Here is a 23,786-nt window from a genome sequence, read left to right as displayed (position 1 = left end):
GGCTTACAATGAGGCTGTAGTTTGGAATGTGCATCCTCCAAAAGCCTACTGCACCCAGGAAAGATTGTGTCTCTTTCTTGCTAGTTGGTGGAGACATGGCAGTGATTTTGTCGATCACATCTGTTGGGATGTGACGACGTCCATCCTGCCACTTTATACCTAAGAACTGAATTTCCTGGGCAGGTCCTTTTACTTTGCTTCGCTTAATAGCAAAGCCGGCTTGTAGAAGAATTTGGATGATCTGCTCTCCTTTTGTGAAAACCTCTTCTGCTGTATCACCCCACACAACAATGTCATCAATGTACTGCAGGTGTTCAGGAGCACCACCTTGTTCCAGTACAGTTTGGACCAACCCATGGCAAATGGTTGGGCTGTGTTTCCACCCCTGGGGCAAACGGTTCCAAGTATACTGAATGCCCCTCCAGGTGAAGGCAAACTGTGGCTTACATTCTGCAGCCAAAGGAATAGAGAAGAAGGCATTGGCAATGTCAATGGTGGCATACCATTTGGCTGCTTTTGACTCCAGCTCGTACTGGAGTTCCAACATGTCCGGCACAGCAGCGCTCAATGGGGGTGTGACCTCATTCAGGCCACGGTAGTCTACTGTCAGCCTCCATTCTCCACTGGCTTTACGCACTGGCCATATGGGACTGTTAAAAGGTGAGTGAGTTTTACTGATCACTCCCTGATTCTCCAACTGGCGAATCAAATCATGAATGGGGAGCAAGGAATCCCTGTTGGTGCGATACTGCCGTCTGTGCACTGTCTTTGTAGCAATCGGTACCTGCTGCTCTTTTACTCGTAGCAGCCCCACAACAGACGGGTCCTCTGACAGGCCAGGCAAAACAGACAGCTGCTTAATGTTGTCCATATCTACAGCAGCTATCCCAAAGGCCCATCGATACCCCTTAGGATCCTTGAAATGCCCCCTTCTGAGGTAATCAATACCCAGTATACATGGAGCCCCTGGGCCAGTCACAATAGGATGTTTTTGCCAGTCTTTGCCAGTGAGGCTTATTTCAGCCTCCAGCACAGTCAATTCTTGAGAGCCCCCAGTCACTCCAGAAATATGGATTGATTCTGTCCCTTCATGACTGGAGGGCATTAGGGTGCACTGTGCACCGGTATCCACCAGCGCCTTATATTCCTGTGGTTCTGATGTGCCAGGCCATCGAATCCACACAGTCCAATAAACTCTATTATCCCTTTCCCTCCCCTGACTGAGGGCAGGGCCCCTCTATTGGTTACCTGTGATGACTGGAGCAACTCCACTGGTGGTTGGTATGTCTAGTAGTTCTTTCACCCGTGCTCGTAGTGCAGAAGTGGGCTGATCATGCCACTTCCTCATGTCTTCTCCACGGTCACGTAGGTAGCGCCACATGGAAACACGCGGTGCAATCGTACTGTTGTTCTTTGCTCGAGCTGGGAAGCGTGTGCGTTTAACAGCTGAGACTTTTGATGATGCAGGTGAGGAGTAGGACTGGAATACTTTGATCAGATCCTTCATTAGACCTGGTGGCCCGTACGAGGATTGACCTTCATCAGTTGTTTCTGATACTATTACGGGATCATCATTATGATTAGTTGATGGAAACAATTTCTTGCACATTTCATCTACTCGGTTTTCTAGCCGTGAGATGGCAGAAACTGCGGCATGCAGTTGAGGGAGCTGCTGATCAGTGGTTTGAAGCATTATAATCAGCTCAACAACTCGGGGCCATCTGTCCACGAACCCTTTAGAACCTGTTACCAATGACTGTGCCATTCTCTCTGGTGCTGTACTTGTGATTTTCTGCCACATGTCAGGATCGGCCCTCACTCTCTCAGGGTCAAGTTCACTTGGATCAGGGCTGTACAACATTTTCGCCATGGCCAATTCCCTCAGGCGCTGAATACCTTTTTGGACGGTATTCCAACTATCAAATTTAGGCTTCAAAGCATCCTTATAGGGGTACCTTTCTCTCACGGCTTCTAACAGCCGCAACCAGAGAGTGGCAGCTCCATCCGAACATCTGCTAATCCCTCTGTCGATACCTGCATCTTGGGCAATGTTTCCTAGTTGGCGAGCTTCATTACCATCTAGAGACAAGCTGTTGGCCCCGTTGTCCCAGCAGCGAAGCAACCAAGCAAGGATACCTTCATCTTGACGCCGTGTGAACTCCTTTCTTGAGCCTTGGATTTCAGTCAGCTTCAGAGGTCGACAATAGGTGATTTCCTCCTCATCATCAGTCTCTTCTTCATGCCTCTTGGTTTTTGCCTTTGCTTTTTTCGGTACTGCTCCATGCCCGGCACCTGGGTCTTCTGCAGCCCCCCCCTGTGCTTCTCCTTCTTTTCGTTCTAGACGCGTGGACACCCGTTTCCATTTCTTGCCTTCCACAGGGGCAACTGATATTGCTACTGATGCCTCCTGTGACTGATCAGAATTAACTTGGGCTAGAATCTCAGATCGGAAACTCTCTCTCTCCAGAATAGTATGATACAAAGCACGGTATGCATAAGCCAAACCCCACATAAGGTTTACCTCCTTAGATCTCTGACCCAAATACTCACTTAATTTCTTAGGGTCCCTTAGGTGTTCAAGAGTGAAATCCCATGACACTGCGGGTCCCCATGCTTCTAAGACTTTTCCTAAACCTTTCCATATTCCCTGCCAGTCATCATTCTCTGGTTCTGGAGGAGACTTCCGCATAGAACGAATGCATAGGAACATATATGCATTCATTAATAGTGATAACATGGATGCAAGTATGAACCCTATCTCAGTTATTGAAAGGTGTGTGGAAATCTGAGAGTACAACCTAAATAAAAAGGGTTTTTTTAGCCTGTACAATGAATTAAACATGGTGGTGTTTGTAAAATTGCCTGTTCCATCTGGGATGCAAGTACTTGTAAGATTCGCAATTCCATCTGGGATGCAAGTGTTTGTAAGATTCACAATTCCATCTGGGATGTAGGTGCCAAAATTCTGACCATACCACATCTCATAAAAGTACCAGGCAGGTGTCTCCATCAGTATCCACCTTATTAGGCTATATACCTGCACAATTCCACAACACCAAATTATGGTGTTAATAGTTGACCAATACTTTAAGAAGATCATAATTGCTTTCAATCCCTTAAACAGAGCAACTGGGATGAAGAGTGGATTCATAGCTGGCAGGCTCTGTAAAAGTCAGAGCTAGCTAGCTTTGCTCTAAGGGAGAAAGAAATCCCTTTGTTTTCTACACAAAAGTTAGATAGCAGTGCTGAGAATGTACAGCAGCCCTTAATGTTGACAATTTGTCTGGTATTTCAAGGTCACGTTCTCAGTGAGCAGCTACGAAAAGATAACACTCCCCTAACGAAGCTCTTTAAGAGTAAAGAGAGAGTTGTTCTAAAAGCTAAAAAGCTCTATGCCCGCATTCTCCACCAAAAAATCTGTCACGGGTTACTTAGATTTACCTATGCCCGTGACAGGGGAAGCCACCCCGTGGGCCCCCTCCCGGGGCCCGGAAAGGAGGGGGAAAAAGGGAGTGGGATAAAACAGCGACAATCTAAGGAGGAAAAACTTACTTTACTAAATATGATGCCGAAATACAAGATAACACAATATAATATAATTGAGGCTAACAAATTGAACGAAACAGAGAGAGAGAGTCCCCGAAAACCGAGAGGCCTACTGTGAGCTCTAGGCGACACGGCTGGAACGCTTCCCACTCTCCGAGAAGTTCGAGAGAAGAAGGAGGGCACTCCAGCCTGGGAACGAGATTATACAGCGTCCTGGTCCCGTGACTTATCATTAACCCTGTTGTTCTCTGGGATATGTAGTCTTCTTCTGTGGACTGCACATTCAATAGAAGTATCCATACTTTACATGATGTTATGATGTGGAATACTGATACTGATAGCAAAATTACAAAACCATGACATATATACATCTTGGTGACTTCATATAACCCCTCACAGCTTTTTACTGGATAGAATGGAGAGCTACTGGAGTTTTTTCATGTTTTTTTCTTTTGTTGTTGTTTTCTTCCACACAGGCTGCAGAGAAATTGATGAGTGTATTACTGGCAGATGATAATAATTTTTCATTACAAATTAAAAAAATATATAGGAGAAATAATTTAAAGTAAACAGAAATGCTGTCCCCAAATTCCTAAACTTGATCTTTCACCTGTTACTAATTTTCTTCATAGAGTCAAAAGCTTTGCCTGTTTAAACCCCAGGGGAAAACAGCTATTTCATGTTGTTTAAACATAACAACCAAGGGAAAAAAAAAACAGGAAGCACGTGTATATTAACTAGATGTGAATCTCAGTAAAATAAGAACCTGATATTATCTCTAGAGTCATGCTTCTCCACTGTCTACTTCAAAGATCACAAAAGCTGATCGAGAAGTTTAAACTTATTTATTGGATAAACTATGTGTATACTTTCTGATTTGATTCTAGTAGTACAAAGACTTATTTTCATTGTGCTATGCTGTTCATATCAATCATTAAAGATGCAGTTGTTTTCTGAGTACCATTTTCAATGGGTATAGAAGTGAAACATTCATGATAGTTACTATCCTAAGCAACACTCCAGGTTGATTCTGCTGGAAGCACTCTGCAATATAGACATACATATAGACATAATATCTGTACAAAATGAAAACAAAAGGCCATCTGAGTAAGGAAGATCTAACTTTACCGAAGAATTTTTACTTAATATAAGAGTATATGAAAAGGAAGAGATATCACTCATTTATTTTCTGACAAAATAAATTATTACAACTTCTGAGCCAATGGCTGTATAAAGATCTTAGAATTGATGGCCTTCACAATTTCCATAAACACTATTTGAACTCACCTGTACTAGAGGTCTCAAGAAAGCCTTCTGTTCTTTAGTTCCAGAGTTCAGTGATATGTTCCATAGAAATAATACTTGTGTAGTAAAATTGACTCCTGCTAATTTTGTTTGTTGTCTCCTATAAATTATTGTTTAAGAAATAAATAATCCGCTATTCGCCGTCTCAATAGTATTCATAGAATTTTTCAGCGCTTCAAGCTAACAAACCAGTCTAATGTTTTACCTAATCTAAGAAGAGTCACTTCATGGCCTGAAATTGAAGAGACTACATGCCACAATATAAATTAATGAAGAACTGTTGATCTGATACCCAAAATTCGTAATTTTCCTGCATTATACTTCTAGGATGAGAAAACAAGAGGAAATAATCCCATATGAGAAAATATTTCAAATTCAGCTGACAATCTTGAAAATATGAAATAACTCCACTGTTCCACAGTCACTGGTAAAATACTGAAAATATATGTGGTCCTAAATGTATAAACAGGTCTAGATTAAAAGAATGAGAAGATCTTAGTGTAGTAGACAATACAATGAAAGAATGAAAGAAGTTATCTGTGAGTTTCTAACACGGATCCTTCATACTATGAAAATTAAACAAATACCTGCTTAGTTTTATCTGTTTCATAATTTAATTGAAACAGTGATAGTTACTAAGTAATTTTTTTTTTACTCAAGTATACACATTATAAGGAGCAGTTTTAGACATACCTTTTCTTTCCCCTCAACTGTGAAAAAATACAATAATCAAAAAATGACTCTGTCTGTTAATTAAAATTTATCTTTCTGTGACAGAACAGAATTTCTACTCAGAGCTCATGTTCTCTTCTACCCACTTTATTCACTCTTATTTATGGGCTATATATTGATTTGCGATGGTACCAGAAAAGAAAAATCTGCATGACAAAAATAAGTATTTTCCCATCTCCACCTTTGTGTGTGTGTGTGTGCTGGAGGGAGTGAGGGGGAGAGGCTGGGGGAAGGGACCAGGGGAGAAATAAGAAAAAAAAAACAAACAACTAAAACAGGCTTTACAAGACCTTGTAGTATGGTTGATGAGAAATGTACAAATAAATAATACTAGAACTCAGTTACATGGTTAGTGAACAGCTGTAGCAGTAGGCTAATTAAAACACTTCAGTCTAAGAAAAAAGTCTGACCATCTTCAGTGAAGCCAAACCAGGACTGATAATATTATATGGTACACATGGCTTACAGGTTATCTTAACAAACCATAATTCAAGTCTTGTTAAAATAGCAACTTTATACTCAAGGCAGTGAGTTTAAATAGATCTATAAGTAACAGTATCTGCAAAGTAATTTTAATGTTGATCAATATACAACACTGATTTGTCTTCTTAATGTCACTTCTAATAGTACATAATCAATACATTTCTCAGTTTCTGAGACACTTGTGATGCGGAGACATAGTTAGTGGTACTTTGTAAATGTCTACTTAACTGTTAAATTGACAAATCCTCACATGCTCCAAGCATGAGAACCACAAATTTCCTATAAGGAAATTGTACCTCTATTGCATAAATACAAATCTTTCATTTTTCCAAGTGCTACACTGAATTCCAACAAGCAAAATCATCTGAAATCTGGGTGGCAAAGCTGCACTGTGAAAGAGAGATGGGGATTATCCCTTAATAGTTTTACAAAATTCACATTAAAATAGAGCAATGAAGAAAACACATCAGGACAAATTTTCCCAGTGCAGGCATGCACAGAACTCCCACTGACATCAGAAGGTTTTTTGGTACTACATATCAAGTGATGGAATATGTATGACCAGTTGAATCAGCTGCATTGCTCTAAAATTCAGACTGAACAGGAGCTCAGTAACAGAAAAGATAAAGACCACAAAACATGAAAAATAAAAAGATCACATAGCATATCCTTCTCGTTGTTATGCCAAGACAGAATAGTGGGGGATGGTGTCACACAAAAAGCACGGCATCACCAAGAGCCTTATTATGGAATCATATAATCGCATAATGATTTGGAGTGGAAAGGAGTCTAAGGGTCATCAGGTTCCAAAACTGCTGTCACAGGCATGGCCACCAACCTCCAGACACAGTGTTAGATCAGATTGCCCAATGCCCCCATCCCACCTGGTCTTGAACACCTCCAGGGATGGAGCATCCACAACCTCTCTCGGCAGCCTGTTCTAGCACCTTATCACTCTCACTATGAAGAAGTTCCCCCTGACATCCAATGTAAACATTTCCTCCTTGAGCTTAAAGCCATTCCCCTTGTATTAGCACTGTCTAACTTTGTAAAAAGTTCAGTCACTTTTCATCAGCCACTTTCTCTTTGTCTATCAGTGACATCACTCCATCATAGAAGACCACGAGATTGGTCAGGTATGACCTCCCCCTGATAAAGCCATGCTGGCTGTCTCAGATCACCTGCCCATTCCTTATGTGTCTTAACATGCCTTCTAGGAGGATTTTTTCCAAGATTTTCCCAGACATAGAGGTGAGGCTTACCAGCCTGCAGTTTCATGGGTCCTCCCTTTCTTGTAAATGGGAGTGATGTTTCCCATTTTCCTGTCCCCAGGGACTTCACTTGACAGACACAGTTTTCCAGATTCAACAGAAAGTGGCTCAGAAACCACATCAGCCATCTTTTTTAGGGATGCAGGTCATTTGGTCCCATAAACTTGTATATGTCTGGTCTCATAAGGTAGTCTCAGACCTTCCAAACTTGCCATTACCACAAGAGGGATTTGATTCCCTAGTTCCCATCTAAGAGCTCACAAATGTGAGCTTCAGGGAAGTGAGAAATATGAGAATCTTGGCTGGCAGTGGTGACCAAGGCAAAAAACTCATTTAGCACTTCAGTCTTCTCCATATCTGCTGTACCAAAGGAGGTATGCTCTCTTTGGCCTGCCTTTTCTGGCCAACATACCTATTGTAACAATCTGTTTCAGTACTTTTGTCTCAAAGCTTGATGATGGACAGCTTCAACAGGTGGACAATTCCAGGCAAGTCTCAGACAACTTCATGATAGCTTTGAACAAGTCCAAGAAATCATTTGTCAAAACACTTGCTGGCCAGGAGCAATGAGAGATAAGCAGCAGCCAGAGTAAACAGCTGCTGAATGGCTGATAAGCAGACTTTTTTTGACATATCTCATGAGAGATGACCATCCAGAAGACCTGCATGCCCACAGGTGCCCCACATAATTGTAACGATAGAGCCCAGGAATGCCATGCTGGCAGAAGAAGAGGATAGAAAAAGGCATGTACAACCACAGGCACTCAACCTGCTCTTCACCATCTCACAGAGGATGCTCCTCACACTCTATCCACTCTTTCACACAGGGGGCAACTCCTCCACCCTTTTACCTAGCCAAAAAGAATGGTAGAGTGATAGACCTTTTTTTATTCTAAAATTAGACATATTCTCAAGCTTACACTGATCTTTTCAGTACAAAGATGCTGAGATTTTTTCCAATAAGTTTTTATCTGTGTTACTTTTACTAACCACAATAATCATTACATTTGGTCAGGACCTTGGCCAGCTCTGAAAGAGCAAGACTGAGAAGGGATAAGAGGTGATCGTAAAGGCTTTGGATAGTAAGCATACCATTTATCATGTTATAATAAGTAGGCCCAAAAGTGGGAAAAGCTTTCCCTTTGTTTTCCTTTTGTAGTTTTTTTCCCTCTCTTTCTTTCTCTCTTCCTCTTTTTTTTTTTCTGTTTTTTTTTTTTTCTTTTCTTTTCTTTCTTTGTGTGTGTGTGTGTGTGCGTGTGTGTCTAGTAAGATTCTATGTTTGGGCTTTCGAAGAAAAATAATGCTGATAACACAACAGGATCTTACTTTTTGCTGAGCAAAAACTGTAAAGACCCAAGGATATTTCAGTTTTTCAACTTCTCTTACCAACCTGAGAGCAAGGGATGCGGAACAGCTCAAAAAGCTAGGAGGGTACAGAACCAGGACAGATGATATTAACTGGCATAAGAAATGTTCTACAGCATATGATATAATGTGAAAAACTATTAAATTGAAATGAGTTTGGTGGGAAGGTAGCCACTGTTTGGGTCATCAAACAGTGAGTGGTGAGAAATTGCTTTGTACATCATTAGTTTGTGAATACAATGTTGCAGTAGGCAATTGCGACGACCCCGTTGTACAGAATAGTTCTCCCTGTTGCCCCTATATGCATATGCTTGCTTGAATATGGAGCTATGCTTAGAGCAAGGTCAGAAGTAGTAAACAAGCTTTGGGGAGTTGATAAAGAAATAGAACAATGGAGGAATGATCGTTAAGGAGATTGCTGATGTGGCATGTTTCTTGAGCCCCCCCAATCAGTATATAGGAGATTGTTTCTCAGACCAATTGGGAACTGACGAATGTACTAGGAGACTATAAGAATAGACGTATTGCTACAATAAACTCCTTTGTTGCTCACCAGATTGGTGTACGACTGCAGTTATTGGCCCTGACCAAGAGGTTGGTCAGACACGCAAGGGTTAACACACAGGCTTGATGAACCCAATGCAACAACATATATATATATATATATAATCATCACTGTTATCACAGTTATCACAGGCTAGAGGACATAATGTACAGCTTACGTAAATAAACGCTCTATAATTTTTTAGCAGTGTTTTCTTTAAATGTTCTGTTGAAGTAAGACAAAGTGTCTTTCAGAACCAGGAAACTTGTTGTCTAGATCATTTGAAGATCAGTGACTAGACAACAGTTGTTTGTTCATCATTCAGATACACGTGTATTTATAAACATGTATACAAAGAGAGAGTTTAAAGGAGAAAATATCTAAAAATTCCAATTTTATTTTTCTTTTTTTTGAATTCACACATTAGAGAAAATAAACACTGGGCTGTTTCTCAACTTCTATGCGCATATAAAACTCATGAGTATGCAAATAAACAGACATTTATGTTTTTACAAGTAAATAAACCTTATTAGTCAAAAACTGTCACTGTGTCTTATAAGAAACTCACTGCATTTAATTAGAATATAGAATTTTAAAGAATGAATAGGTATTCCTGTTTTCTTGTCCTTTTTGCTTCTTTTATCTTAACCAAAGTTTTCTACTGTTCTATAAAATCAATGACATCTGCAGAGTATTATTTGTGAAATACAGCACTTTATGCTAGAAACCAGACTGAGTCTATCAAACTAACTTCACACACCTGAAATTAGTATTACCTGAAATTAGTTCTTTTCATGAGATGGTCAGTATAAGATTTGAACTAGGCACTGAAATCACTATTTCCTACCTAAAAGGAGATTTATTCTGGGTCGCATACTTCTTTTTATGATATTGACGTGTATTTTATATTCAACACTGAGGAAAAGAACAAAGCATAGTTCATCACAGTCTCACAGTCTGGTGCGGGTTGGAAGGGACCTTAGAGATCATGAAGTCCAATCCCCGGAATTCGAGCCTCCTGTGTAGCAGAGCGGCAAAATAAATAAATAAATAAATAATAATAATAATTTGGTTCTTCAGAGAAGGGAAAGAATAAGCAGTCACTAACAAAAAGCAGAAAAGCTAGATTCTTTTAAAAACAGATAGATCAAAGAGGTCATTTACAGATTCTACAGCCCCATTACAGTAGATTTGATTACTTTATTTGCCCCAGGGCCCCAATCATCTCATGAACTTTCTTGTTCATTAAAAAAAAAGAATAGCTACTAACAACATCCTTGTGCTTTGATGTATTTGTTTCCAAAGTATTTCTTTTAAACTGAGTGAGAATTAAACATAATACATGGTTCCATAAAAAAATTATTTGTAATGAGAATCATCTTTTAATGGAAAGTACCGGTCTAGCAAATTAAAAGCATATAAAGCATTAACCACATTTATCAGTATGTTAAAAAAAAAGGAAAAAAAAAAAAAAAAAAAAAAGCCTCTTCATTTATTCATTTTATAAACAATTTCATGAAGCATACTGAAATGAAATATGCACACATACAAAAGTTATATTCCCACTACCACAAAGATATGTCTCTGGAAATGCAGTGAAAAACCTGCTTCTGATTAAACAGGAAAAATGTGAACAAGGAATCACTTATTTAATGTTCATCAGGATGTCTAATAAAAAATATCTTAATCTTATATACATATAAATTATTCTACAGAACTTTATAATTTTTTTAATTATTACTATTGAAATCACTATTATTACTATTACTATTAATAACTTAAATAGCATTAACATTACTATACTATTTCTATTTAAGCCTCAAGCAATTAAAGAGTTAATGCAAAAATAAGGGTAATTATTTTTTGTTTCAATTTTTATCAAATGTTTAAAGGTTTTCTGTTTTTTGTTTTTTTTTTTTTTCAGAGCAAATAATTTTTATTAATTTTGTAATTCTAAATGGCCAATGTCCTTCCACATTTCTGTTCTAGCCGAGCAATTTGCATGGTAAGAACAAGAAGGGAAGCTATTCACATAATTCAGTTTGGAAATTTGACAAATTTTTTAAAAAATGTTGAAGTCCTATCCATGTTTCCACCAGCTGTGATCAACATGTAAAAACAAGGTAAAGAAATCTAAAATTTCTAATGTAGTATTACGTATGCTGGCATTGTGTTTACTTTCTAGAACTATAGTGTATATAATTACAAATGCACATCAAACTTTATGTTAGAAGAGATAGTTTAGTCTAAATTATTAGAAAAGGATTATAGAAATTAAAAAAAAAGTTTAATGGTTAGAAGAAAAACACAGGCTCTGTTTTTTATTTTGCTTTTTTATTCTTTAAATATAAGAGGCAGATCATCCAATTAAAAGAACAAACAAACAAACAAAAAACAAGTCAGACACTGAAAAAATGTGCTACATTTTATTGAATATTGAATAGTGGATGTTCAAAGTCACAAAAATTAATTTTAAATAGGTATTCCAGGTTTGCTTATTGCATAGGAAATATTTCATTAGCAGCATGTATCAAGTTTATTCTACAGTCCATAAAAATAAAACTGACAACTGCTTAACTGCTTCATATCTTCATTTTTTTAAATTTTTTTTTATTTTTTTCTGTTTAGAGACACAGGGACTCTAATATAGATAATTCAGTATGCTACTGGACAAACATCGTGTACTCTTTCCTTCTTTATACCTGTCACTACATAAGCTTGATTGTTTACCTTTTTCTTCACTTTTCTTTGCTCAGCTTCTTGAAACAGTATCCTGTCAACCATAAAAAGGAATAATCTGTGACTGTCCAAACACCTCTTTCTTTGACATTTAGGTAAAAATCTATCTATTCTTCCCTAAAGAAAGCTCCAAAAGACCACCACTTCATATTGCTCTTCAAAAACAGATATTTTTACAAGAAAAAAAAAATAAATGTTATTCCAAGAAGTGAAGGGATAAACCTAGTATTCCCTTCCCTTCCCTTCCCTTCCCTTCCCTTCCCTTCCCTTCCCTTCCCTTCCCTTCCCTTCCCTTCCCTTCCCTTCCCTTCCCTTCCCTTCCCTTCCCTTCCCTTCCCTTCCCTTCCCTTCCCTTCCCTTCCCTTCCCTTCCCTTCCCTTCCCTTCCCTTCCCCTCCCTTTCCCTCCTCTCCCCTCCTCTTCAGGTAGTTGTAGAGAGAAATGAGATCTTCCCTGAGCCTCCTCTTCTCCAGACTGAACAATCCCAGCTGCTTTGGCAACTCCTCATAAGGCCTGTGCTCCAGACCTCTCACCAGCTTTGTTGCCCTTCTCTGAACATGCTCCATGGCCTCAATGTCTTTCTTGCAGTGAGGGACCCAAAACTGGACTCAGTACTTAAGATGTGGCCTCACCAGTGCTGAGTACAGGGGCGATGATTACTTCCCTGTTCCTGCTGGCAACACTATTTCTGACACAAGCCAGGATGCCATCGGCCTTCTTAGCAACCTGGACACACTGCTGGTTCATGTTCAGCTGAGCATCAATCAATACTCCCAGGTCTATTTCCTCTACCCAGTCTTCCCCACTCTGGGGCCACTCTGCCCCAAGCCTGTAGCATTGCCTGGAGTTGTTGTGGCCAAAGTGCACAAAGTTGCCTTTCATTTTTTTACCTCATCTTCTCTCACCTTCCCTGGAATTCCCTGGAATTCCTTTCCCTGGAAATCTCTGTGACATGCATCCCAGGGTCCTGAAGAAGCTGTCTGATGCAGTTGCTAAGCCACTTTCTGTCACATTTGAAAGACTATGTCTGTCAGATAAAGACCCCAGTAACTGGAATAAGGATAATATCATGATAGAAGTGATAGTGAGCCTGGGAAGATCATGGAACAGAAGATATGTTAAAGCACATGGGGAATGAGTGGGTGATTTGAGACAGCCAGAATAGCTTTACAAATGGTAGATCATGCCTTATACTGCCTTCTATAATGGAGTGATAGCTCTGGCGGAAGAAGGGAGGAAAACTGGAGTAATCTAACTACTTTCCTACAGTAGGAAAGGCTTTTTATATGGTCTCACACCACATTTTTATCTCTAAATTGGAAAATATGTGGTTTCAAAGGATGGACTACTTAGCGGATAAGGAATTGGTTTTAAGGTCACAGCAGATGATTAGGATCAATGGCTCTATGTCCAAGTAGAGGCTGATGAAGTGTAGTGTCCCACAGATGTCTGTCTTGTCACTGGTGCTCTTCAAAATCTTAATCAGTGGCATAGATAATGGGATTAAATGTACTCTCAGCAAGCCTGTAGACAACATCAAGCTAGCTGTAGGCGTAGGATGGATTTGCTCAGCATGGAGAAGTGAAGGCTCCATGGAGATCACATTGTTGCCTTTCAATATTTAAGGATTTATATTTAATATTTATAGACACAGGGAAACAAACTCTTCACACAGTCTGATAGTGATAGGAAAAGGGGAATGGTTTTACAATAAAAGAGGGAAGATTTAGATTATTTATATTTAGATCTAGGTTTAGATTATTTAGATTTATATTTCAAGATCTTCAGGAAGATGCAGATACTCGAAAGTGATCTCTGGAATGAGATCACAAGAGAAAGCTGCACTAATGACGATGTGTTAGGTACCTGTTAGAAGGATCTTCCAAAGGAAAGAAAAGTTGACTCCACATGTCTCTGTGACATTTGAATTTACTGCATTCTCTCATACATGTATATAGAGAAAGCCAAAACATTTCTAGTACCTGAACCACAACAAACCCATTTCTTCATCTATAATTCATCTTGGTTGGTGATGAGCTTATTGATCCATGCTGAACCCAGTAAAAACCTTACAATATTTAAGTTTGAATTACAGAAGACATAGCATAGTTATCCTACAGCTAAAGGCTTGTTTCAGAAACATTCCACGCATATAGAGATATACATAAACAAAATATCCCAGGTTTAACTTATATGTAGAATGAAGTCTCTCTCCAAAGAGAGGTGGGAAAAAAATAACAACTCAGTGAAAAACTCCTGTACTACTCCAGTGTCAGATAATAATGATCATTAAAATGTTTAAAAAAACTATAAAAATAATTTTGCTAAGATATTATACTTACAGCATTATTTTATGTCAGTTTTATTTTATTACACTATATGTGGGAAACTTTTCTCCTTTTTCACTAATTTTGTACTTTTCCTTCATGGACTCCAATCAAATCTGTCTGCAACACAAAATATAGAACTGAGATGAATAAATGAAAGAAGGTTGTAAAAGAGAACTTATTTATTCACCTACTTGTATTTTTAAATGCTTACTGGATTTCTTCTAATAATTTCTACACTAGCATAGAGCTTGAGCTGGACTGTATTTTGTGTTGAGTTAGGAAATTATATGTTTCAATAAAAGCTTTTTAGAGGAAGATGATGAAATGCGGAAGTAGGTTATCATTTTTCATTACATCTTATTCCCAAGAGTGCTTGTACTGCAGAAAAGAATTGTTTCCCCTTATATATGCAGAGTTCTCCTCTTCTGTTTGCTACTGCCTCCTGTAAATCTGTGCCAGGAAAAAAAGAATCTTCTCTACTAGGAAGAAAATAAATAAAAACGTGTCTTATGTCCTACTTTGTGTCTGCTTGTCAAAGACAGCATTGTACAGTCCATGCAGTTTGGAGGGTGTAATGTGATCATTTCCATCCTTTCTCATGCCCCTGAGTCAGGGGATCTGTGGTCCTCGTATCCCTTCCAGCAGACAGCAAAGGAAGGTTGAAAGCACTTTCACACACTGAACTCTCCAGGTGGTACAGAAACTGACCTTTGCAAGTTTTGTTGCACTTGAGGCCAGATCACAACCTGTGTCAGGAACATTCAGAAACCATGAAATTTCAGCTACATGTACCCTTAAGCATCTTATTTAAATCCTTGCTTATAAGCTGTCAAAAGTTGTTTTATGGTATACAGGTATGAAGAACTATTTGAAAAAGTTTTATGTTTTATTTCTGAATAATTTCAGAAATTATATTCATTACTAAAATAAGCAGTAAAGCAAAACCCAAGGCAAACAACACAATAAAAATTCTTGACAATTTCTTTTTTTTTTTTTTTTTCTTAGTACTGGGGAAAGAAAATTAAGTAAATCAGAAAAATTGCAAATCTGAACCTAGTTTATTGTTTCACTGCCAATGTGACACTCACGAATATATGCTGAAAGGTGTGCAAAAGTGTGAGCGTGCTCAGTTACAATTTGTTGGAAATCTTTGCCAAGCTTTTAGTGGATATGTTCACATTCATTGTTTGTGTAATTAACTTAGCTTTTGATTTGAAATGAAGCAAGCAAGTGTAAAGGACAGAACTGTTTTTCTTTTGTTGTCTCAAAGCTTGCTTCATGAGGCCTTCATGATAAGACTCTGACTGACAACTGTTAAGTATCCTGGAGGGTGGATGGTGGGTGTCATTGTGCCATAGTGTTTCTGCTTACGATTGCAAAGATAAACAGAAACAGGAAGAGCAGTCTTCCTCAGGGGTGCTGCTCAAAGGAGTGGACCACTGCAGAAGACGATAACGCTTGTGTCCAGCAACAGAGACACCCTCCTCCCTCTCCTTGCTGGCTTATCTGTGGGTCAGGAATGTCACAAAAGCTGGTTTAAAACCCTATTACAAAGTGTGTTTACCTGTTTGTTTGGAAGTTCGGTATTTCCCCCAAAAAATGCTGAGCTGTAATCCTCAAACTTTGAAGAAGAAAAAACCTCCACTGAAATGGGGGATAAAAGGCCCTCGCTAAACTGGGGACTTTGGAGACAAACTCCCAAAGACACCTTTGATGGAGAATTCCCTGAGGGCAAAACCTCGTCGGAAGAACACCCAGGACCGGCTTGCTGCGGAGCTCCCTGGCTGTCTCCCATCCTCTGCGGTGATCAGACGAGTTCCTGAGATCAACGGACCTACTGTGTACCTCTCTGGACCCACGGTGGTGACTATCTCTTTTGCTCTCAGCAAAGATTCCTTGCTTATATTTCCTACTTTCCCTATCGTCTACCTTCCCTTCCCCATCTCCCTAAAGGACTTTAATAAACTGGTTAGACCAACATTTGAACTGTTGCTTCTTAATCTCGCGCCGGGTATATACACATATCAAAGAACCTTGCCTCCCTCCTACAAATTGGAGTGAGACAGCAAGAAATTCTGATGAATTATGATTTCCATTGTTTGGATCAGCACATCTTTAGTGAGTAGACATCAATAAGGCAAGTAGAAGCATACACAGATGGAATAATATTAATAGAAATATGTATTGTTTCTATTTTAGACTGGGATTTATATAATATCTGAAAGGGAGCAGTGGAACAAAATCTTCACAGATAAAAGATGAGAGAAGTAGGTAGTCTGCAGCCCGATGACCATTAATGCTTGTATAATCACTTAGCTTCACATATGCTGCAGATTTTAGGCTGCTCACCATTATACCTAGATGCCAGAATTGAAACCAACAGAGACCTCACTGAGCCAGACTTCCAGGATAAGAAATACTTCAGATTTTCAATTGTCACTTCTTTCTGTGCAGAACATTTGCTTTACTAGTTAGCATTAGCAGACCTTAAGAAATCTGGAAACTTGGGCATTACCAAATATAAAAGCCACTTTTCCTCATTTTCAAATACATCAGACATACAACAAAGGCTTGGAAAGCATACAGAATGCTTACAACTCTGAAACATCTCAATAATCTGAGTAAAGTTTAAGATATTTTGACATCAATCAGCAAAATAAAATAAAATAAAATAAAATAAAATAAAATAAAATAAAATAAAATAAAATAAAATAAAATAAAATAAAATAAAATAAAATAAAATAAAGTAAAATAAAATAAAATAAAATAAAATAAGTAAAATAAATTAATTTCATTTGTGATCTACCAGTCTCAGTCTCAGTTCAGGCCCATAAGTTTAATTACGTTTGTTTTAACAAGATCATGATCCAGGCTTCTTTTATATGTTCTTGTTTCTCTGTGACTAAATGTTATTAAAAAAAAAAAAAAAAGTATCTGATTGAGGTTCCACAAGTGCCACCCCTGTTCTGTTTATTTGTCACTAAATATGAGTGGAAATAATGTGAAGAAAACTTTTAAAATAAATATATATAGATTTTAATTTTTAAATGCCATTGCACTGTCTAAGCAAAAGTTATTCAGGTGAACTTGGATTTAATTTGAACCAGTGAACAGATCTTTTATTTCTGAGTGCCCAGTTGGTGATCTTCGATCTAAGAAATTAGTAAAATACTAAATATGTCACTCATTACCCTAAGTGATGGGATGTTCAAATCCTCTCATTAGTCTAGCATTCATTCAGACAACTAAAAAAGGTATTCACATACAAAGAAATTGCCATGTGAAAAGTGCTTCCATGAAGTTTCTGAATTTGCCCTCCTGCATTTTTATTAAAATTATGAATATAAATAAGAGTGAGAATAACACTGTTACTTTCTATCTCTTTCCTAGAAGTAAGCCAAAGTAAGGCACTCGGCCAGCAGACCTGAGATAGATAGACAGACAGACAGACAAACAGATAGAGAGCAAGTTAAGTAAATAAAGACATAAATAGGTAAGTAGATCCTCAGCTTTTGATTCAAATTTCATGATGGGGCAGAACATGTAAAAAAGAAGACACATAAAACATAACCCGTATGATTCTTGATTCCCTTGAAGCTTAGGGCAGGAAACTATGAGACTTGCTCCAAAAGTACTATCTTATGTTTTATTATGCTATCTCACAACATCATAGGCAGATGGTGGTAAAGCAGTAGCAGTTTAACCTTCCCACCAATATTCCATTAAATTCTGTAACTGTGCAACAGATGGCAGCAGGGGCTCAGTCTGATTAATTGGCATCCAAAATCAAAGTACATATGAGGTAAAGGTGTGTCAATTAATTCCTTCTTGCAGAAGGAATGACATCTGAGGTAAAATTGTGTCTATTAATTCCTTCTTGAAGAAGGAATGACATGTATTGACATTCATCAGCACTTGGTAAGTATTTATGGAGTGGATATAAGTACAGACAGCAGGATGGTGGTTGGTGTTTTTCAGAAGTGGTGGAAGGGACATGAAAAAAAAAACAAAACACTTTCTGCACACCCTTGTAGATTCTTATGAGTGTGGCATGCAGGTTCTAATTCATTGCTGGCAAAAATACATAACTGATGGTGATGACAGTGTTTTAAAATAGTTTGATGTTTTTTTTTTTCTTTTTGTTTGTTTGTTTTTCTAGTTGAGAATTTGCACTACCAAATAATGATATTGTCCCTTTGTATCTACTGTAGTTTCCCTGGAAATAATAGAAGGCATTACTGTCACAGAAACAATGTAAAATCAGTAATCTAGAAGGATTCTAAACTTTCAAGCTGTGGCAGTTGCACCACATATGCAAACCTTTTGTGTAGAATACAGAGCAGAAGTGAAGTTTGATTTAGAACCATCTTTTGATAATGCATCCATTTAAAAAAAACAGAAAGAAAAGTAGTCAACAGCAACATAGAACCTATTTAGATACCTGAAAATGATTGCTACTATTATTAAAATATCCATTTGCATAGATAAAAAATGCTTCAAACAATCCACTGCTTTCTAATGCAGAATCATTCATAGAGCATTAGGCTGCATGATCAAAGGATACTGGACAAAATATATCACTAATAGTAGGTATACATCTAAATATTTACAGTGGATCCAGATCAAAAACATAAAAAGAAGTAGAAGATAAAAAAGCAATGAAATGAAAAAATGGAAATGCATTTTTTTTTAAGAACTATCACACACTGGAAATAATTTGACAAATAACAACGCTCAAATGAGCAATAGCAAACAAAAATAATAGAGAAATTGAGAAATTACTAGCAGTTAGAAGTTTGGAAAAAAAAATATGCTAACAAATGGCATCAGTAAAGAGACTACAAACCAAGCAAAACCAAACCTAAAGAAACTAATGAAATGCGGAAAATCACAATTAATACTCGAGTTTAAAAATTGCGTATATCTATTATTTACATATTTATATATTACATATTAAAAGTACCACGGTTTTATAATCAGTGTTTCTATATATCATATTATCAACAAGCCTACAGTACCTTTGAGGTGTATTCCTTCTCTGGGCTGAACAAACCAAACGACTTCAACCATTCTTCATATGTCTTTACCCATAGACCCTTCACCATCTTAGTAGCCTTTTTTAGTATGCTTTTTAGTAGCATAGTTGTAAATCCTCGGGAGAACAGGACATAGAATAGGTCAACTGAAGTCAGTGTTCAGAAATAAACTGTTATCACTGAAGTGTGAAGTAGGTATGGCTAGTCCCATTAAGCCTGATATGCTCAGCAAAGCATTCATTCATTCATCCATATAACTTCAGAACATTTGATTTCAGAGGAATGTATGTATGCAATAAATGTGTTGAGAATATATGTGATAAAATTTCTGTTTAGTTAAGTCCTTTAACACTATCTAATATTAGACATGTGGTTTAGCTTTTCAAATGTGATTCTCATAGTCTTAGGTGATAATAAAAAGATTGTATTTGGTACGACACAGCAGTTCACAAATTTCTAAATTATCCCATGGGCACCATGGATTCCTTGCATATCTGTGGAAAATCTTTGTTAGATTTTTAAAAATCTTCAAATTTTTGGCTTAGGAAGTAGAGAGTTAGATAGTTAGATAACTAGAAAGTTATACATGTGGATATTTTCCATCAAATGCTTCTATAAGTTGCTGTAATATTTAAAACATTGAGAAATATTACAAATATTAGAAATAATATAATTATCTGTTTATTTGAATATGCATAACATGTGATGTGTATTCTGGAATGAGGCTGCTATTCCTTGACAAAAAAATAACAGCTTTCACAAGGAAAAAATGCCCTCATTAAAAATATTACAGTTTGTGTGAAAAAGTCAAAGATTACATTACTGTGACTTATTTTTATTATGACTATTCAAAATTAAATACTAAGAGTCTTCTGAATAGAAAGATATAATTAGTGAGATACTGGTAAGACACAGGGAGTGAGAAAGAAAAAAAATTAATTATTAAATAAAACGCCTTTTCTTTTTATTTCCAAATTTTATACTCAAGATATTCAGATTGAACTTTAGGTTTTTGTATTTTGTAATAAGGAGGTTGCACAATAAGCATGTCCACTCTTCTTATTTCATTGTCTGAAAATGATCATCAGGTTAACTGATTTTTAATTAATATCCTGTTATACACGGCAATGTTTTAAACTCTAACTACGTTTTTATTAATCTTTTGACTGAATATTTCAAGGCAATAAATTCCACGCTCAGATTTGTTTGCCGTCGCGGTACTTAAAAGGCAAACACAGTCTAGAAGATATTTTTGGCACAACAAAATCTTGTCACTGAACTTCAAGGCATGGAAATTCTCCAGGGAACTGTTAAAATACAGATGCAAAATGAACACACAATGTATGGGATGATGAAAAGAAAATCAAGACCAAAAGCAGATTATGCATTTCAGAAATTTTTTAAGTGATAGGAAATACTGGCAAAATGTTGCAGAGTTGTTAAACATAAAAATATTACAGTTTCAGGGTAAACCGTATTGTTTCAATGGTTGTTAAGAGTCAACATCTCCATGAGGAACTGTTGCCTCCCGATCCGGTGAAAAATCAAGGCTGCACTGTGCCTCCACGCAAGGGGAACAGACGGGACACACACACAGTGTGTAACGCCGAAAGTACAAGTTTAATGCCTCACAACAAACCCTATATAGTGGTACAGGTGACCGCCCCTGGCAGATACTCGTGACCTCCCTGACTCCACCCCAGGTGCACACAGGCACCACCTACCCATTATGCAACAGGAACATCTGCAATTTAGTGAAAACTTTGTTATTTCAATAACCAACAAATGCCGAGTTTTGTAAGCACAAAGGAAAAACAAAAACAACAACAACAAGAACAGAAAAAAAAGACATAACAAAAAAAACCCATAAGAAATATAGCACATTGATTATCTGCATACCATTTTTACATGGGTTAGAGGAGACCTCCGGAGATCATCATAGTACAGGTTTTGAACCATTCTGTCCATGGTCTCTGGGCAGTTTCTTGCAATGCTTTACAACTCTCAAAGTGAAGAATTTCTTCCTCTTGATCAGATGGAACTCTCTGTGTTCCAGTTTGTGCTCACTGAACCTTGTCTTGTTGTTTCTCATTAATGAAGAGACCCTATCCTTTTTGTACACACCTTAAGAGATTTATAAATATTAAGATCCCCTTTCAGTATTCTCCTCTTCAGGCTAAACAGTCTCATATCTCTCATCCTTTGCTCAAAAAGAAGATTTCTAGGCTTCCTTTGTTGCCCACAACTGTACTCTCTTCAGAAATTCCCTGTCTTTTTTTGAACTGGAGAGACCAGTACTCCTGATACGACCTTACCCAGGCAGAAAAAAGTGAAGATCACCTTCCTCAACCTGCTGGCAAACCTATTTTTAATGGGTGGTCCTGTGTGAAGCCTGGACTTGTAATAAGTGATCTTTGTGGGTCTCTTCCAACTCAGAATATTCTATGATTCTCTTGGTTGCCCTAGGTGTTCCTGCATAACTCTGAGAGTTGGACAAGATTATCTCAAGATGTCCTTTCTAATCTCAACCTGTCTATGGTAATGTGATACATGAAAAAGTTAACACTCCTCCAAGCAATTTAGACATTTAGTGTCAGATTCTTCTGTTTCTACTCTTGATTTTGACTATCTACCTTATTGGTAATTTGTTTTTTAATGAAGATATTTTTCTATCATTTCTTCTCCAGCTACTTATCTATATCTGTCTAGATTCACTATCTGGAAACAAAGAGTCTGGATTTAAGCAGAGCTCTTTTGGTCTAAGATGCTATCATTTAGACAGGATAGAAGAGTAATCTCTTAAAGATGGAATTTTCCAACTGCCCACCTAGCACAATATGTAACTGCATCTTCAGATGCTTCATTACTTTATGTATGATTACAAAATTACAAGGGTACTGAATTGGTAATCAAAATTACCAGTTCCATGATCATGTTTAGAGTGTGTGGATTAAAATCAAGGATCACTTCAGTAAAGGGCATCTACTGGCTGGAGTCTGTTACAGGTCACCTAGTCAAGGGGAAGCTGCTGATGAGGCATTCTTACTTCAACTGTAGGAAGTGTGGCACTTGTGGGCTCTTGCCTGATGGGGGATTTCAACCACTCAGCTATCTGCTGGGATAGCAGTGCAGCGGGTGGCAGACAATCCAGGAGATTACTGGAGACTGTTGAGGATAACTTTCTAGTCCAGGTGTTATATGGAATGACCCAAGGTGAAGCCTTAATGGATGTGGTGCTCACCAAAGCAGAGAAGAGCACTAGAGAGGTGTCTGAACACTTCTTTTATTTCCCACTTTTTATTTATTTTTTTCCTTGGTCCAAAGTTTGTTCTCTGAGCTATTTTTTGTGACAAAACTCTAACTGACTTATCAACGAGGCAAGTGGTCTGTGTTGGCATGTGGAAATCAACATCACTTTGTTGACCTTTGAAAGCATTTCAGTCAAAGCTGTTTGTCTTTGGAAGAGAGTGCTCAGAAGTATTTACTGGCAGAAGATCTGGCCTGTGACCAAATAACTCTAGCTTGTTAAGGGAGACTGGGGAATTATACCACTGTATCCTGCTAAGGCAAGATACAAGTGGGTACCTCCTTTCTGCCTCTTCTCTGCTGACAAGGCCCAGAAGATAGGAACAAAAGAAGTTCCTGCTGAGATCCAAAAGCCAGAAGCTGTTACTCCAAAAGGAGCTGATTCGACCTCTTTGGACTTATAAATAAGGTTTTACTGCCTTAGGAAAAAAGTTGCTGACACCATCATCAACCAAACAACAATCCCCAATGACTCATCTCTACTGAAGATCAACTTCTACACTATGAGCAACACTGGACTCATAGTAGTGACTACCTCTCTTGCTTTCTTCAAAGACTCCTTGCTTTTATTTCCTTTCTCTTTTCAATCTCCTGCCTTCCCTTCCTCATCTCCCTAAGCAACTGGGATTTGTAATGAAGTGGTTGGACTAACATTTGACCTGTTGTGTCTTAAGCTCACTGTCGGGTATAAACATATTAAAAGAATGTCCTCTCCCACATATAGATTGGAGTGAGACAAGAGTTTAAGATCAAAGGCAGCCTGAGCTGTAGTGACCATGCCCTGGTGCAGTTTGTGATCTTGAGAAAAGCAGAGTCAGAACCCTGTGCTTCAGGAAGGCAAACTTCCAGTTGCTGAAGTAATTGCTGGATGGGATCCCCTAGGAAATTGTCCTTATGGGCATGGGTACAGAACAGAGCTGGCAGCTCTTTAAGGATAACCTTCTGGGTGCATAGCAACTGTCCATTCACCAGCAGAAGAAGCTGAGCAGAGGAGGCAGGTGACTGACACGGCTGTGCAAGGACCTGAAGCTTAAACTGAAGGAAAAAAGAGAAATATTTAGAAAGTGAAAGAAGGGTTATGTAGCCTGGGAGGAATACAGGCTGCTGTTCACATTTGTAGAGGTAGGATT

This window comes from Coturnix japonica, chromosome Z (assembly GCF_054131305.1).
Source record: "Coturnix japonica strain WE chromosome Z, WE-NBRP24, whole genome shotgun sequence".
Taxonomy (NCBI): Eukaryota; Metazoa; Chordata; class Aves; order Galliformes; family Phasianidae; genus Coturnix; species Coturnix japonica.
Note: the sequence above shows the minus strand (reverse complement) of the source record.